Source organism: Manis pentadactyla, chromosome 1 (assembly GCF_030020395.1).
Source record: "Manis pentadactyla isolate mManPen7 chromosome 1, mManPen7.hap1, whole genome shotgun sequence".
Lineage (NCBI taxonomy): Eukaryota > Metazoa > Chordata > Mammalia > Pholidota > Manidae > Manis > Manis pentadactyla.
Window position 1 is genome coordinate 123,882,169 of NC_080019.1, and position 16,889 is coordinate 123,899,057.

The following is a 16,889-nucleotide window of genomic DNA, read 5'->3' on the forward strand; positions in this document are numbered from 1 at the left end:
GGTAACTTTAATGATAAAATCAATCCCTCTCTTACTGACTTAATCGCTTAATAATTTGGAAATATCTCCCACGTTTATCTTTTCTTATAACAAGAGACTATTTCCGGTAGGAGCTAGCTAGCATTTGGGTGGGCATCGAAAGATCAGGATTTAGACAGGTATGTGGGCGTTTCGTGGGGAGGAACCGCTCTCAAAACCACAGACTTTCCTTCCTTACTGATACATTTCTCTCAGTAACTGTCGCCAGCTGTAGAATGATAGGATTCTGAAAATCAGGCAAATTAACGCCAGCTTGCAATACCTGCCCTCTGATCCAGTTTTTCTAGGAGCACTGCAAGATACTCAGCATCCGATCCTCACACTAATCCTACAACACAGGTATTTACTATACTTCTGATTCTAAAATGACATTAAATGTAAAAACTATGATGGACATCTTACATTTAAATGTATACTTTTTAACCCAGCCTAAAAAGCATAGGCGTATCCCTAAAAAAAAATGCACAGGTACGGGCTTTCTAACAGCATAGTGGCTCTACGTGGGAGTCTGGAGGCAAACTTCCTGCGTTTACCTCCAAGTTTTCTCACTGTAAAATGAAGATAACACCACTGATCTGGTAGAGTTGCCATGAGGTTGAAATAGGTAAGAACTCAAAAGGCACTTAACACAGAACCACATAGTAATCATTTAGCAAATGTTAGCTATCATCGTAACTGTACCTATTTCTTCTTCAGTAGTATAATCAAAGGTTAAGGTTAAACCTTCTCACTTCCACTGTCTAAAGTCTTACATAATAAATCTTTGACCAGCTGGCCAACTATAGCATGAGGCCATGCCATTTTTCATAACTTGTGGTTATATCTGGATCTTTTCAGCACCTTTAGAAACTAACAGTATAATTTTGAGACATTTCAAAGAATACACAAAAGTTATTATGTTTCTTCTTTGGTATAAGCTTGGCTGCTGCTTTGAATTGAAATGTATATCCCTGGACTCTACACAGCTTCTCTTAATAACTGGAAACTATCATCAGTTAAACGTTCCATGTTCTCAGACACTTCAGTTGGTCAAACCAACCTCTTGTAGATCTGTAACTTCTACATCAAGTTTAGAGAGTTGGCCATTTCTACATTTAATTGTGTTCCTGGTACATGACAACTAATCTGTATATCAAGAACTTATTTCAGTGTTTCAACACAGGGTAACCTTTTGGAGACACCTAATGTGACACTTCGGGATTCAAAATAAAATTAATCTGCATGGCAACATCAATGCAAATAACTCAACTGAGCTAATTATCAAATGGACATCTATCTGTGGATGACTAAACTTACATGTACCCAATTAGAGGTAACACTGTCACAATTTTTATTTTTGCCCTGTGGTAAAGCAAACATTTTGGGGTTTCAATTGTAAGATATGTCCTAAATTAAGAAATATTAAAAGTGGGGCTGGGTGAGAACAGTGAATCTTAGAATAGAAGAAATACAATATTATTATTATTAAACTTAACTCCAAGATATAAAAATAACTTGCTAGGTGACTCAGGCGAAACACAGCCCCACTGACACCAAACTCTAACAGCAAACTGCCTACTCCCCTTTAGAGTTTAGCCTTTGCAGTTGTGACTCTTCTCAGACAGCCTGTGAAGCATTTCCATTTAATCTCTTTAAAATGCAATTCAAATGTCACCTCTTTCAGGAAGCCCTCTCTGATTACTGGAATACAGACCTTTCTTTTCAATACACGGTGAAAGTTAACTACCAGGCACAGTACACTATTAAAGGTTATAAATGACAAACATTAACTCTCACAAAGTTCTTCCCAGACTTCCCAATCCCTTCCTCCAGACCTTCTGGAACCCTGCATAGCCACAGCCCTTCCCAGAATGCTTCTGATTTCCTCTGAGGATACTTTTGACTATACATCCTCTTGAGCAGAGGTTGTTTGGTACCCCCTCCATGATCCTTCTGGGCCAGGATACATAGTAGCAAAGGCAAGACAGGTGGTCTTAACTCTTTACAGCAACTTACAATTTACATTCCACCTTCCTGCAAGAATGTCTTCTTGTTTGAGATTAATGCCATCTAGCTATATCACAGTCTCACTTTTCTCATTGCTACTATCCACCAATTTCCCAATAACTCCCTGCATTAGCCTGGCTAATTGCACTGCAAATTATCTCAAGAAAAGGGAGCTGTGATGAGGGTAACTGTGGGCAGGTACTGGAACAGAGAAGCCTAGGAATCCAGGCATCTCTGGAAACTGGTTTCCCCTCTCTTGGCAGCTGTATCCTCTCTATTTCTCACCTACCTACCTACTCCCACCAAGTTTCCTCTCTGTTCTCTTATGGGTTCCGTTCCCCTGTGAACCAAGGTGGCATATAATCCCTCATTTCTACTGGTTCCTTCAAGAAGTTGGTTGTCAGATAGCTACAGGGGCCAAGCAGATAAGGTAAATGAAAGAAGCTGGCCAGATGTAAGCATTATGGACAGCTGGCAGCCATAGTGAAGGCAATGTGCTCTGAGTCCTGCTCAGCGAGAATCAGTTTTTGTCATATCATACTTTCAGATTTCACAAGAGAAGCAAAGAACCAGATTTTAATGTGAAACCTCCAACTTTCAAATGTTGGTAACCTTTCAAATGTTAGAAAACATTGCCCAGGTCATAAAAATAAGTTTCAGGGCGACTTTTCAACTTCTCTATATTTCTTGACAGTTCTTCATGTTTCCTTTCAACATATGTTCCTGGAGTTTATCACTTTAATCTGTTTCCCAATTCCCTTATCTCAAGAGAAAATCAGATTAACCCAGCCCATGACAGGTCACACAGGTCCCTGGCAAGCCAAAAGGAGGGTGAGATCACTCAATCATTTGTACAGGATGGGGGCTGCAGGATAGCTGTCTAGTAGTCAAGGATATTTCCCTAAAAGATGCTGTTGAAAACCAGACTGCACAAAACACAACTAGTAAGCATTCACATTCATCCATGACTTTGGCCTCTGACTCATAACCCACCACTCCAACTCCTACCATCAGCATTCATTCATTCTTCATTAAACATGTACTCTGGCCAGACCCCACAGTGGGCTCTGCAGTTTGCAGGTGAAATAAAGTGTTTCCTGTCTAGAGCTCTCAAGCTAGAGGGGGAAGCATGTGGTAAATTCTGAGCCAGGAATATGCAGAGGGAGCTACTCATACTCAACTCATACTCTGACAGTTATTCCTCCTGCGAAGAAAATAAGAGTCTTCACATCTCTACCGATATGAGAAATATTGAAAGAGTAAGATCCAAGAGATGAGTAAGGTCTTTCCAAGGACCTTTAGTCACAGGGAACTCTGTGACTAAAGTACAGACGTAAACAATGACCAGATACAAAGGAGCTTGTCTGCCCTACTAAGGAATTTACATCTCAAAGTAATGGGATGCCACTGGAGGAATTTAAGCCAGGGAATAACATGATCTGATTTGAATTTTAAAGGACATGGGGCAAAGGGGTGGGACTTGTCAGGACTGAGACCAATTGCTATAAGCAACCTCAAGGTTTTCAACCAAAGCCCTTGAAATGAATAGATGTTTAGGAAATATAAGTGGAAGGATCTGATGGCTAACTGAATGTGGCGGAGGGAAAAAAGACCAAAAAGGACCAACCCAGATTTCAGGTTTGGGTGACTGATAGGAGGTGATGCCATTCACAGAAGGAGAAGAAAGTTTATCTCTTTGTCTCAAAATATGTCATTTCAGACAGTCCTTAAATGTTCCCACCTGAAACCTTGTCTCACCCAGAACAGTGCATGCACCAACTCAAGTCTCGAGGTCTCCTGTTGTCTCATTCCTGTAAGATAAATTTTAGCTGAAATAAGCAGGCGAAGAGAGGCAACAAAGGGCCAGGTAGTTAATATTTGAGTGCAATTTCCGGGTGATGTTCCACGGTCTGGGTATTACAGGCCGGGTAAGTCACACCCAGTCAGGGAGGTGGGGGCTTATAAGGGATTAGGAGGGGGAGGAGTGGGGAACCTATCCTAGGGGGCGTGGAGAGATATGATTGGCTAAAGGTGACATAATAGACAACTAGAAATTTTTTTTCCTTCCAAGAGGGAGGAGGCTGACATCCGGGTCTTAGTTGGCTCATCAGAAGGATGGAATTCAGGAAGAGCTGTCCCCTTTCCATATAAGGCACGGACCTTGGGGTCTGGTGTGTTCTCCCCCTGTGGCATCTCTCTGTTCTGTTTGCATGTCCTTGTTTTTCCTTCCTCCAGCCTAACAATTCCCACATATTTACTGACACCCCCAACTCCACCTCAGGACTCTTTATCTCCCATGTTTGTATCCACCTGTCTTGCTTTCCTCCACTTCAACAACTCCCTTTACAATGCTGCCAGACCTCTCCCTAGGTCCTTCCTTGGCAACTTCACACACCCAGCACAGATTAATTCAAATGTTTCCTTTGTGTTCCCTTGCTGGAGATAATTTGATCTTAAAGTAATGGGAGCCATTGGAAAAATGGAAGCAGAGTAATGCCATGTGATCCAATGTGTATTTTAAAGTCTTTTAGGTCTGAGACTGCATCACTGCATTCAGTGACCCAAGGGACAGACACTACATGTGCAGGATTTTCAACTATCTTTGTCTTGTTTATCTGTGGCCAGATCCCCAGCCCACTGTCACAATGACTGTTCCCAAATTTTGCCACCCAAGCTGTGGCCCACCCCTCTCATGATTTGTAGAAAGGGTTGACTTTTTACTATGAGAATTAGAATCATCAGGTGGAAACACTCTTCCTAGCCCTGACCCACATACTCATCTGCATTCCCATCTTCCATGTTTCTTACCTCTATCTCAGAGGAAAGTGTACCTCTTTCATGTGCTCTAGACCTCATCCTTTCCATTCTTCTGTGAACTGGCTCTACAGTTATACTTTCTCTGTATCCTCTCCAACCTTTCTCTTAATTGACTTTTTTTTCTATTCAAAGAAAAGAAAAAGAAAAGCTTACACCCTCTGTATCAGAAAAGATTTGTGAGTGTGTGTGTGTGTGTGTGTGTGTGTGTGTGTGTGTGTGTGTAGGAGACATTGTTTGAGTAAGGCAAAAATAAAAGAGTTTGTGATAAGATAGGATGGTTTCACCCCAAGTCCGGATGGCAGACTTTCCATGGACCTTGAGAAGGATTTGGAACCAGGGCCTATTGTTATGTCCAGAATTCGTGATCCCCAAAGACTGCCAGGGAGCCGAGTCTGGTGCAAAAGCAAAGAGCCTTTTTTCGAGCTAGCTCAAGCTCAATCTCCTATCTACACTGATGCAGTGGCAAGATGCGGGAGAAAGAGCGTTTCAAAAGCACAAAGGTTTTATAGGGGTCTAGGGGCAGTTGGCGGGGTGATGGTCGTGGCTTTAGCTGATTGGCTGGGGAAAGGTCAGGGCCCTGTTGCGCAGGTTGCCGGGAGTGGTTTGAGCGGGAACGGAGCTGGGTCGGGGACATAGTTACTGAAGATGGAGGGCACAGAACAAAATGGAGTCGGTCCAGGTTTGCTCTTTCACTATAAAACCTGCCTCCTCTGCTTTGTCCCTTCCACACATGTGCTTTGTTTTTCTGCATACCTGCAGCTCACAAAACCTGACTCTCCAAGCCCCCCTCCCAAGATTAACCAACCCACTGGAGAGAATGAGTTCTCTTTCTTGGCCCAAATTCTAAATTTCTTGGGGGAAGTATTGGCCCAGCTTGGATGATGTACCCCATCAAGGGCCAATCAGCTACAGTCAAGTGGGCAGCCAGTACAAATAGGGCTTCCAGAAGCCTTACCCACGTGACCATGTGGATGGGGAATCAGCAAAGAAGGGAGATTTGTGAGTTACATAAATTACCCTTTGGCAGCTGTCAAATCTCCCTGCGTTACTTTCTACGTAAGGCTCTTAAGAGCAGGGTCTCCACATTTTCTCCTCCCATTCATCCCACTATCTACTGCGTTCCACTATCCAATTGCCAAACCAAAGGAAACTTGGAAATTCATAGCGCCCTCCTGCTTAAAATTCTTCAATGGTTTATCATCACCTAAAGCTATGGCTTTTGCATTTGACTTATCCCTTTGTCTAAACTCAATAGTCTTCCACAATGCCCACCATTAAATGGATTAAAGCAAGTGGATATGGTTGAAATGGGTGGGAGACTGCAAGTCCTACCCACCTTGTCCCACTCCCCACGCCCAAATGACCCACTGGAGGACTCCAAGTACTCACTCAGTTCCACTGAGTATATTTGAAAACCACAGATCCGTAGGATAAACTCCAAATTTCTTAATTTCATAGATAAGGTCCCTTCAATACCCAGCACCTGCTAACCTTTCCTACTTTCTTTGCTGCTCGTGTTTCTATTCTAGATGAGTTCATCCATCCACAAAGGAATTTTGTCCATTGCTTCAGCTCTCTCAGTCCCATCCTGGTACAGGTTGTTTCCTCTGCCTCAATGGGCCTCCTGCCTTTGCATGCCTGGTGAGTTCCAATTCATTATTTAAAATTTGGCTTAAATGGAATCTCCTCAGGTACTTCCCCATCACAGTGACATGACTTCCTAGTGCTCTGGTTGTTCTGTCACCTGTTGGACATGACTCTGTTAGAATGGAGTTCACTTCAGCATTATAATTTGAGATTTTTATCCCCATGGTCTCCTCACTGCTGGAGCTTCTGGGTGGTAACACTGTGTTCTTTTCATTTTTGTGACTCAAACCTAGTCCAGTGCCTACACTTACTAAAGAGTTAGATAAAAGTTAAATAAATGAATGTATTTCTCAAAGTGATCTTTTCCTTACTCAAATTCCCATGATTACCTATGCACATGTATTTCTCCACCAGTTTATGAGCTCAGGGAATGATACCTGTATGGTAGTGTGATTGTGAGAATTAAATAAGATATACACAAAAGTGCCTAACAAGGCTGGACTCATCAGTAATTTTTCATCCTGGCTGTGTAACAGAATCCCATATAGAGTTTTACTGATCAGTAGTTTTTCATCCTGGCTGTGTAACAGAATCCCCTACTGAGTTTTACTGTGTTTTAATGTAGGCTTATGGGAGGGGGGGAAGATGGCGGCGTGAGTAGAGCAGCAGAAATCTCCTCCCAAAACAACATATATCTATGAAAATATAACAAAGACAACCCTTCCTAGAATAAAGACCAGAGGACACAGGACAATATCCAGACAACATCCACACCTGAGAGAACCCAGCACCTCACGAAGGGGGTAAGATACAAGCCCCGGCCCCGCAGGAGCCGAGCACCCCTCCCCCCAGCTCCCGGCGGGAGAAGAGCAGGCAGAGCGGGAGGGAGACGGAGCCCAGGACTGCCGAACACCGAGCCCGAGCCATCCGGGCCAGAGTGCAGGACGCTCGATACTGGGAAAACAGGGCAGCAAGAACAGTGAGCAGGCACTGGAGGCTGGGCGACAGAGGACATAAGAAAAGCGCGCGACCATTTTTTTTGTTGTTGTTGCTTTTTTGCTGCTTTGTTTTGGCGAGCGCTTTTTGGAAGTCTTAAAGGGACAGGGACCCCAATACTAGGGAAACAGGGCAGAAAGACCGGTGAGCAGAGGCCTGAGGCTGGCGCCGGAGAATAAAGAAAAACGAACGACCACCTTTTTTTTTTTTAATTAAAAATTTTTTTTTTTTTTTAAATTAAAAAATTTTTTTTCCTTGTTTTTTTTTGTGGTAGTTGTTTTGTTTTCGCGGGTGCTCTTTGGAAGTCTTAAAGGGGCAGGGCGGGTCACTTAATCCAGAGGTAGGGAATCCGGGATCTCTGGGCACCCTAACCCCTGGGCTGCAGGGAGCAGGGAGGCCCCTTACGGAGATAAATAGCCTCCCAGCAGCTCCTGCTCCAACGCGACTCCACCATTTTGGAGTAGCTGCCCGAGCCAGGCCACGCCCACAGCAACAGCGGAGATTAACTCCATAGCAGCCGGACAGGAAGCAGAAACCCTATCTGCGCGCAGCTGTGCAGCACAAGCCACTAGAGGCCGCTGTTCTCCCAGGAGAGGAGGGCCACAAACCAACAAGAAAGGAAGTCCTTCCAGCCGTCACTCGTCCCAGTTCTGCAGACTATTCCTATCACCATGAAAAGGCAAAGCTACAGGCAGACAAAGATCACAGAGACAACACCAGAGAAGGAGACAGACCTAACCAGTCTTCCTGACAAAGAATTCAAAATAAGAATCATAAACATGCTGACAGAGATGCAGAGAAATACGCAAGAAAAATGGGATGAAGTCCGGAAACAGATCACAGATGCCAGAAAGGAGATCGCAGAAATGAAACAAACCCTGGAAGGGTTTATAAGCAGAATGGATAGAATGCAAGAGGCCATTGATGGAATTGAAATCAGAGAACAGGAACGCATAGAAGCTGACATAGAGAGAGACAAAAGGATCTCCAGGAATGAAACAATATTAAGAGAACTGTGTGACCAATCTAAAAGGAACAATATCCGTATTATAGGGGTCCCAGAAGAAGAAGAGAGAGGAAAAGAGATGGAAAGTATCTTAGAAGAAATAATTGCTGAAAACTTCCCCACACTGGGGGAGGAAGTAATCAAACAGACCACGGAAATACACAGAACCCCGAACAGAAAGGATCCAAGAAGGGCAACACCAAGACACATAATAATTAAAATGGCAAAGATCAAGGACAAGGAAAGAGTGTTAAAGGCAGCTAGAGAGAAAAAGGTCACCTATAAAGGGAAACCCATCAGGCTAACGTCAGATTTCTCAACAGAAACCCTACAGGCCAGAAGAGAATGGCATGATATATTTAATACAATGAAACAGAAGGGCCTTGAACCAAGGATACTGTATCCAGCACGACTATCATTCAAATATGACGGTGGGATTAAACAATTCCCAGACAAACAAAAGCTGAGGGAATTTGCTTTCCACAAACCACCTCTACAGAACATCTTACAGGGACTGCTCTAGATGGGAGCACTCCTAGAAAGAGCACAGCACAAAACACCCAACATATGAAGAATCGAGGAGGAGGAACAAGAAGGGAGAGAAGAAAAGAATCTCCAGACAGTGTATATAACAGCTCAATAAGCGAGCTAAGTTAGGCAGTAAGATACTAAAGAGGCTAACCTTGAACCTTTGGTAACCACGAATTTAAAGCCTGCAATGGCAATAAGTACATATCTTTCAATAGTCACCCTAAATGTTAATGGGTTGAATGCACCAATCAAAAGACACAGAGTAACAGAATGGATAAAAAAGCAAGACCCATCTATATGCTGCTTACAAGAAACTCACCTCAAACCCAAAGACATGTACAGACTAAAAGTCAAGGGATGGAAAAACATATTTCAAGCAAACAACACTGAGAAGAAAGCAGGGGTTGCAGTACTAATATCAGACAAAATAGACTTCAAAACAAAGAAAGTAACAAGAGATAAAGAAGGACACTACATAATGATAAAGGGCTCAGTCAAACAAGAGGATATAACCATTCTAAATATATATGCACCCAACACAGGAGCACCAGCATATGTGAAACAAATACTAACAGAACTAAAGGGGGATATAGACTGCAATGCATTCATTCTAGGAGACTTCAACACACCACTCACCCCAAAGGATAGATCCACTGGGCAGAAAATAAGTAAGGACACGGAAGCACTGAACAACACAGTAGAGCAGATGGACCTAATAGACATCTATAGAACTCTACATCCAAAAGCAGCGGGATATACATTCTTCTCAAGTGCACATGGAACATTCTCCAGAATAGACCACATACTAGGCCACAAAAAGAGCCTCAGAAAATTCCAAAAGATTGAAATCCTACCAACCAACTTTTCAGACCACAAAGGCATAAAACTAGAAATAAACTGTACAAAGAAAGCAAAGAGGCTCACAAACACATGGAGGCTTAACAACACGCTCCTAAATAATCAATGGATCAATGACCAAATCAAAATGGAGATCCAGCAATATATGGAAACAAATGACAACAACAACACTAAGCCCCAACTTCTGTGGGACACAGCAAAAGCAGTCTTAAGAGGAAAGTATATAGCAATCCAAGCATATTTAAAAAAGGAAGAGCAATCCCAAATGAATAGTCTAATGTCACAATTATCGAAATTGGAAAAAGAAGAACAGATGAGGCCTAAGGTCAGCAGAAGGAGGGACATAATAAAGATCAGAGAAGAAATAAATAAAATTGAGAAGAATAAAACAATAGCAAAAATCAATGAAACCAAGAGCTGGTTCTTCGAGAAAATAAACAAAATCGATAAGCCTCTAGCCAGACTTATTAAGAAGAAAAGAGAGTCAACACAAATCAACAGTATCAGAAACGAGAAAGGAAAAATCACGACGGACCCCACGGAAATGCAAAGAATTATTGGAGAATACTATGAAAACCTATATGCTAACAAGCTGGGAAACCTAGGAGAAATGGACAACTTCCTAGAAAAATATAACCTTCCAAGATTGACCCAGGAAGAAACAGAAAATCTAAACAGACCAATTACCAGCAACGAAATTGAAGAGGTAATCAAAAAACTACCAAAGAACAAAACCCCCGGGCCAGATGGATTTACCTCGGAATTTTATCAGACATACAGGGAAGACATAATACCCATTCTCTTTAAAGTTTTCCAAAAAATAGAGGAGGAGGGGATACTCCCAAACTCATTCTATGAAGCTAACATCACCCTAATACCAAAACCAGGCAAAGACCCCACCAAAAAAGAAAACTACAGACCAATATCCCTGATGAACGTAGATGCAAAAATACTCAACAAAATATTAGCAAACCGAATTCAAAAATACATCAAAAGGATCATACACCATGACCAAGTGGGATTCATCCCAGGGATGCAAGGATGGTACAACATTCGAAAGTCCATCAACATCATCCACCACATCAACAAAAAGAAAGACAAAAACCACATGATCATCTCCATAGATGCTGAAAAAGCATTTGACAAAGTTCAACATCCATTCATGTTAAAAACTCTCAGCAAAATGGGAATAGAGGGCAAGTACCTCAACATAATAAAGGCCATCTATGATAAACCCACAGCCAACATTATATTGAACAGCGAGAAGCTGAAAGCATTTCCTCTGAGATCGGGACCTAGACAGGGATGCCCACTCTCTCCACTGTTATTTAACATAGTACTGGAGGTCCTAGCCACGGCAATCAGGCAAAACAAAAACATACAAGGAATCCAGATTGGTAAAGAAGAAGTTAAACTGTCACTATTCGCAGATGGCATGATACTGTACATAAAAAACCCTAAAGACTCCACCCCAAAACTACTAGAACTGTTATCGGAATACAGCAAAGTTGCAGGATACAAAATCAACACACAGAAATCTGTGGCTTTCCTATACACTAACAATGAACCAACAGAAAGAGAAATCAGGAAAACAACTCCATTCACAATTGCATCCAAAAAAATAAAATACCTAGGAATAAACCTAACCAAAGAAGTGAAAGACTTATACTCTGAAAACTACAAGTCACTCTTAAGAGAAATTAGAGGGGACACTAACAGATGGAAACTCATCCCATGCTCGTGGCTAGGAAGAATTAATATCGTCAAAATGGCCATCCTGCCCAAAGCAATATACAGATTTGATGCAATCCCTATGAAACTACCAGCAACATTCTTCAATGAACTGGAACAAATAATTCAAAAATTCATATGGAAACACCAAAGACCCCGAATAGCCAAAGCAATCCTGAGAAAGAAGAATAAAGTAGGGGGGATCTCACTCCCCAACTTCAAGCTCTACTATAAAGCCATAGTAATCAAGACAATTTGGTACTGGCACAAGAGCAGAGCCACAGACCAATGGAACAGACTAGAGAATCCAGACATTAACCCAGACATATATGGTCAATTAATATTTGATAAAGGAGCCATGGACATACAATGGCGAAATGACAGTCTCTTCAACAGGTGGTGCTGGCAAAACTGGACAGCTACATGTAGGAGAATGAAACTGGACCATTGTCTAACCCCATATACAAAAGTAAACTCAAAATGGATCAAAGACCTGAATGTAAGCCATGAAACCATTAAACTCTTGGAAGAAAACATAGGCAAAAACCTCTTAGACATAAACATGAGTGACCTCTTCTTGAACATATCTCCCCGGGCAAGGAAAACAACAGCAAAAATGAGTAAGTGGGACTATATTAAGCTGAAAAGCTTCTGTACAGCAAAAGACACCATCAATAGAACAAGAAGGATCCCTACAGTATGGGAGAATATATTTGAAAATGACACATCCGATAAAGGCTTGACGTCCAGAATATATAAGGAGCTCTCACGCCTCAACAAACAAAAAACAAATAACCCAATTAAAAAATGGGCAGAGGAACTGAACAGACAGTTCTCCAAAAAAGAAATACAGATGGCCAACAGACACATGAAAAGATGCTCCACATCGCTAATTATCAGAGAAATGCAAATTAAAACTACAATGAGGTATCACCTCACACCAGTAAGGATGGCTGCCATCCAAAAGACAAACAACAACAAATGTTGGCGAGGCTGTGGAGAAAGGGGAACCCTCCTACACTGCTGGTGGGAATGTAAGTTAGTTCAACCATTGTGGAAAGCAGTATGGAGGTACATCAAAATGCTCAAAACAGACTTACCATTTGACCCAGGAATTCCACTCCTAGGAATTTACCCTAAGAACGCAGCAATCAAGTTTGAGAAAGACAGATGCACCCCTATGTTTATTGCAGCACTATTTACAATAGCCAAGAATTGGAAGCAACCTAAATGTCCATCAATAGATGAATGGATAAAGAAGATGTGGTACATATACACAATGGAATACTACTCAGCCATAAGAAAAGGGCAAATCCAATCATTTGCAGCAACATGGATGGAGCTGGAGGGTATTATGCTCAGTGAAACAAGCCAAGCGGAGAAAGAGAAATATCAAATGATTTCACTTATCTGTGGAATATAAGAACAAAGGAAAAACTGAAGGAACAAAACAGCAGCAGAATCACAGAACTCAAGAATGGACTAACAGGTACCAAAGGGAAAGGGACTGGGGAGGATGGGTGGGTAGGGAGGGATAAGGGGGGGAGAAGTAGGGGGGTATTAAGATTAACATGCATGGGGGGGTAGGAGAAAAGGGAGGGCTGTACAACACAGAGAAGGCAAGTAGTGATTCTACAACATTTTGCTATGCTGATGGACAGTGACTGTAAAGGGGTTTATAGGGGAGACCTGGTATAGGGGAGAGCCTAGTAAACATAATATTTGTCATGTAAGTGTAGATTAGTGATAGCAAAAAAAAAAAAAAAAAAGGGCAGTTCCTGTGTGGTAACCTCCAACGAGTTCTACACAAGGGTATAAAGGGCATATAAAAGTGTAGGCAAAGGGTCTGTTTGTGTTTATACAGAGGATCAAAGCCTAATTGGGCTACCCCGAAAATGAACTAAGATACGATATGAAAAAGAACTTCCAACATCTGCACTCTCTGGAAGACTCATGCCAGAAGATGATCATCAAAAAACCCCAACAAAGATCCACGCACTGCTACAGCTGTAGATGCACTCATCCCACCAGTTCCTGGACTTGCCATGGGAATGAGGAAGGAGATATCTAAGCTGGCCTGTGCATACAGTAAAACAACAAAATTGGACTGGATCTATACTGTTGGAACTCAACCAAGAATTTGGAGAAGTGCAAATTGTAGTGCTCCAAAGTCTTACAACTACAAACTATTTACTGTTAAAAGAACATATGGCATGTGAACAGTCCCCAGGAATGGGTTGTTTTAATTTGTCTGATTTCTCTCAGACTGTTCAAGTTCATTTGGACAATATCCACCATATCACAGATAAGTTTTCACAAATGCCTAAGGTGCCTAACTGGTTTTCTTGGTTTCACTGCAGATGGCTGGTAATTACAGATATGCTTTGGTTATGTAACTATACTCCTATTATGTTAATGTGTGTGTGCAATTTAAGTAGTAGCTTAAAACCTATACATGCTGAAGTTACTCTACAAGAAGATATATCAAAGAAATAATCAATCTTCCCATGTTTTCTTCCGCCTGCTACTTCTATAGCTTTTCTTCTTCCTTCCTAATTACAACCCTTAAATAGAATTCGTGCCTCATATCAAATTTACCGAGTATCATAATTCTTCCAAGTGGTAAAGATACCTCAAGACAAATGCTGGGCATAGAAGCCACAGGGCATAAATATGCAAAGAAGTAAAAAGCTAACTTTTTCAAACAATAAGGCTTCTCTCTCACTTACCAACTTCACATTTCCCTGTATGGCCCCGGAAGATGACTGGTTAGCCAGAGACGGGTAAGATTCCTCAAGGGAGGAACAACCTAAGACAGGCACAGTCGCAGGGGGGCCATCAGGTGAGAAATTGGGGATCAACAGAGGTGAGGCTTAGAACCTCACCCCCCTGTTCTGAGAGAAATCTTCTGCATACGTGGATGTTTTATTGCCCTGGTCTAGCTTGGATTAACACATAGTCTACAGGCACACACCTGATCATCTACATGTGCTCTCTTACAACACTAAACTATGTTTTCTACCTTTATCTTGTATCTACCTACCACTTCAGCATTTTATTAAAAATAATAATAATAAAGAGAGAAATGTGGTATCCACATATAAATCAAGTATAAAAACCAAATGAGTATTCATATTTGAACTGTTTATAGTTCACAATGCATGAGCAAAACCGAAAGTTTCTGTGATGACTGCCCTTGTACTGTTCACTATGTAACTTATTCATTATGTAAGAATTTGTTCTACATGTAAAAACTTGTTTGTTATGCCTCAGAAGATTGGAGACTGACAAAAATTAGGCTTGGGGTGGAATAATGATTGTGCATTGAGCATTGACTCCCCTATACAGAATTTTATTGTCGTTAACAACCATTTGATCAATAAATATGAGAGATGCCCTCACAAAAAAAAAAAAAAAAAAAAAAAAAAGAAGGACAAAGGACAGACTTCCAATTTTAAAATAAATTAGTAACCGGGATGTAATGTATAGCATAAGGAATATAGTCAAGATATTGTAACAGCCTGGTAGGGTGATAGCTGGAACCTAGAATTATGTATATAAATGTTCTACCACTGTGTTGTACACTTGAAACTCATGTAATGTAATACTGTGTGTCAACTACCCTTCAATAAAAAATAATTATTTAAAAAAAAAAAAAATGTAGGTTTATGGGCCCTACCTACTAAATCAAATTTTCCAGAGGGGAGTATGGGCATGTCCCATAGATGATTCTGACGCACATTCATAATGGAAATTCAAAAAATGCTAGTTAATGTTCATTTTGTAACTCCAGGACCTGACAGAGACCAACAATGTAGTAGGTGCTCACTAAATATAGGTTAAGTTGAAACTGAAATATACAACGTTTTCAACATTCAGAACATAACATTTCTTATGAGTAACAAGCCAAAGGGAGTTGAGATAAAAAGATAAATTTAGGCTAATGGGGCCCAGATCACAACTTGATTCTCAGTGCCTCATTGTTGATCCATACTTAAGTGAGCCCTCTGCTGCCCTTTGTTCCTCCCACCCCATTCCCACCTTCCTGCATATTCCCCAGTAAGAAGGCTTACTCTCTGCCCAACTACAATGCCAAAGGATCCCAAATAGCAAAGCGTCCAAGCATCTTGCCTCCTAACTTCTTGCTTTGGCTGTGTTCTATCTCTGAGAGCTTTGTTGGAAGTCTTCCTCTCTCATAACTACCTCATTTAATAGATCTGTAAGTCCTGTTAACTGTTCCCCATGTAATAGCTCTTGAATTTGTGCCTACCTTCCAAACCAGAATGCCACTGCCTTGGTTCATGCCTTCAAGATCTCTTGTTTGCATTATTTCAAATAGCATCCTAACTCTGCTCCTTGCCTGTAGTGAGCTGAACTGTATTCCCCCCAAATTGTTATGTTGAAACCCTAAATCCCAGTGCCTCAGAATGTGACTGTATTTGGAGATAGGGCCTCACCTGGCCTCTTCTCTGTGTGCATGAATCATTGGTGTCCCTTCTTCTTATTATAAAGACACCAGTCATATTAAATTAAGACCCACCCTGAAGACCTCATTTAACCTTAATTACCTCCCTAAAGCCCTATCTCCAAATACAGTCATATTGTGGATTAAGACTTAAATATACGGGTAGGGACAAAATTCAGTTTATAGCAGTTGTTCATTACCCTGATCTATGCCCTGTTTTCTTACTAACACAGCATTCCAGCCTTCCTCTGGTCTTCAGCAAGATTATTGCTGCTCATCCTGCAAAGCCGACCTCAGATGTCATCTCTAGGGAAACTTCCTGTCAGATATGGGCCCCTTTTCTGCATTCCCAATGCATCCTGAGCTACTCCCCATCAAAACACTTACCACACTGTCCCTCCATAGACTGAACTCAACAGCAGGCACCAGCCCTGTTATTTATGTGTCTTAGTGTGAAGCACAATGCCCAGCTTTTCATAGACACTCTACAAATGGGTGTTGAAGGAGTTGCTCTCCATTCCTCTTCTCACACTTTATGCTCAAGTGATGACAAATTATCTAGAGTTCCCCAGGTGTATGTCTGTTTCAGGGTCCTGGGCCCCTGGCATATGCTTCTCACTTCCTGCTGCGTCCTTCATGCAGGAAATCAGTTGCCCCTTCACCACATATATGTGTGTATGCATAAATGCTTAGTAGGAAGAATAATATAATAAATGCCTTGTACCCACCACCTAGCTTAAGAAATGGAGCATTACCAACACTGCCTGACCCCACCCCACTCTCAATGAATTCCTGCTTGATTGTCTCTTCTTACCTCCCCGGAGAAATTACCATACTGAATTTTGCATATTACTCCCTTACTTTTCTCTTTTC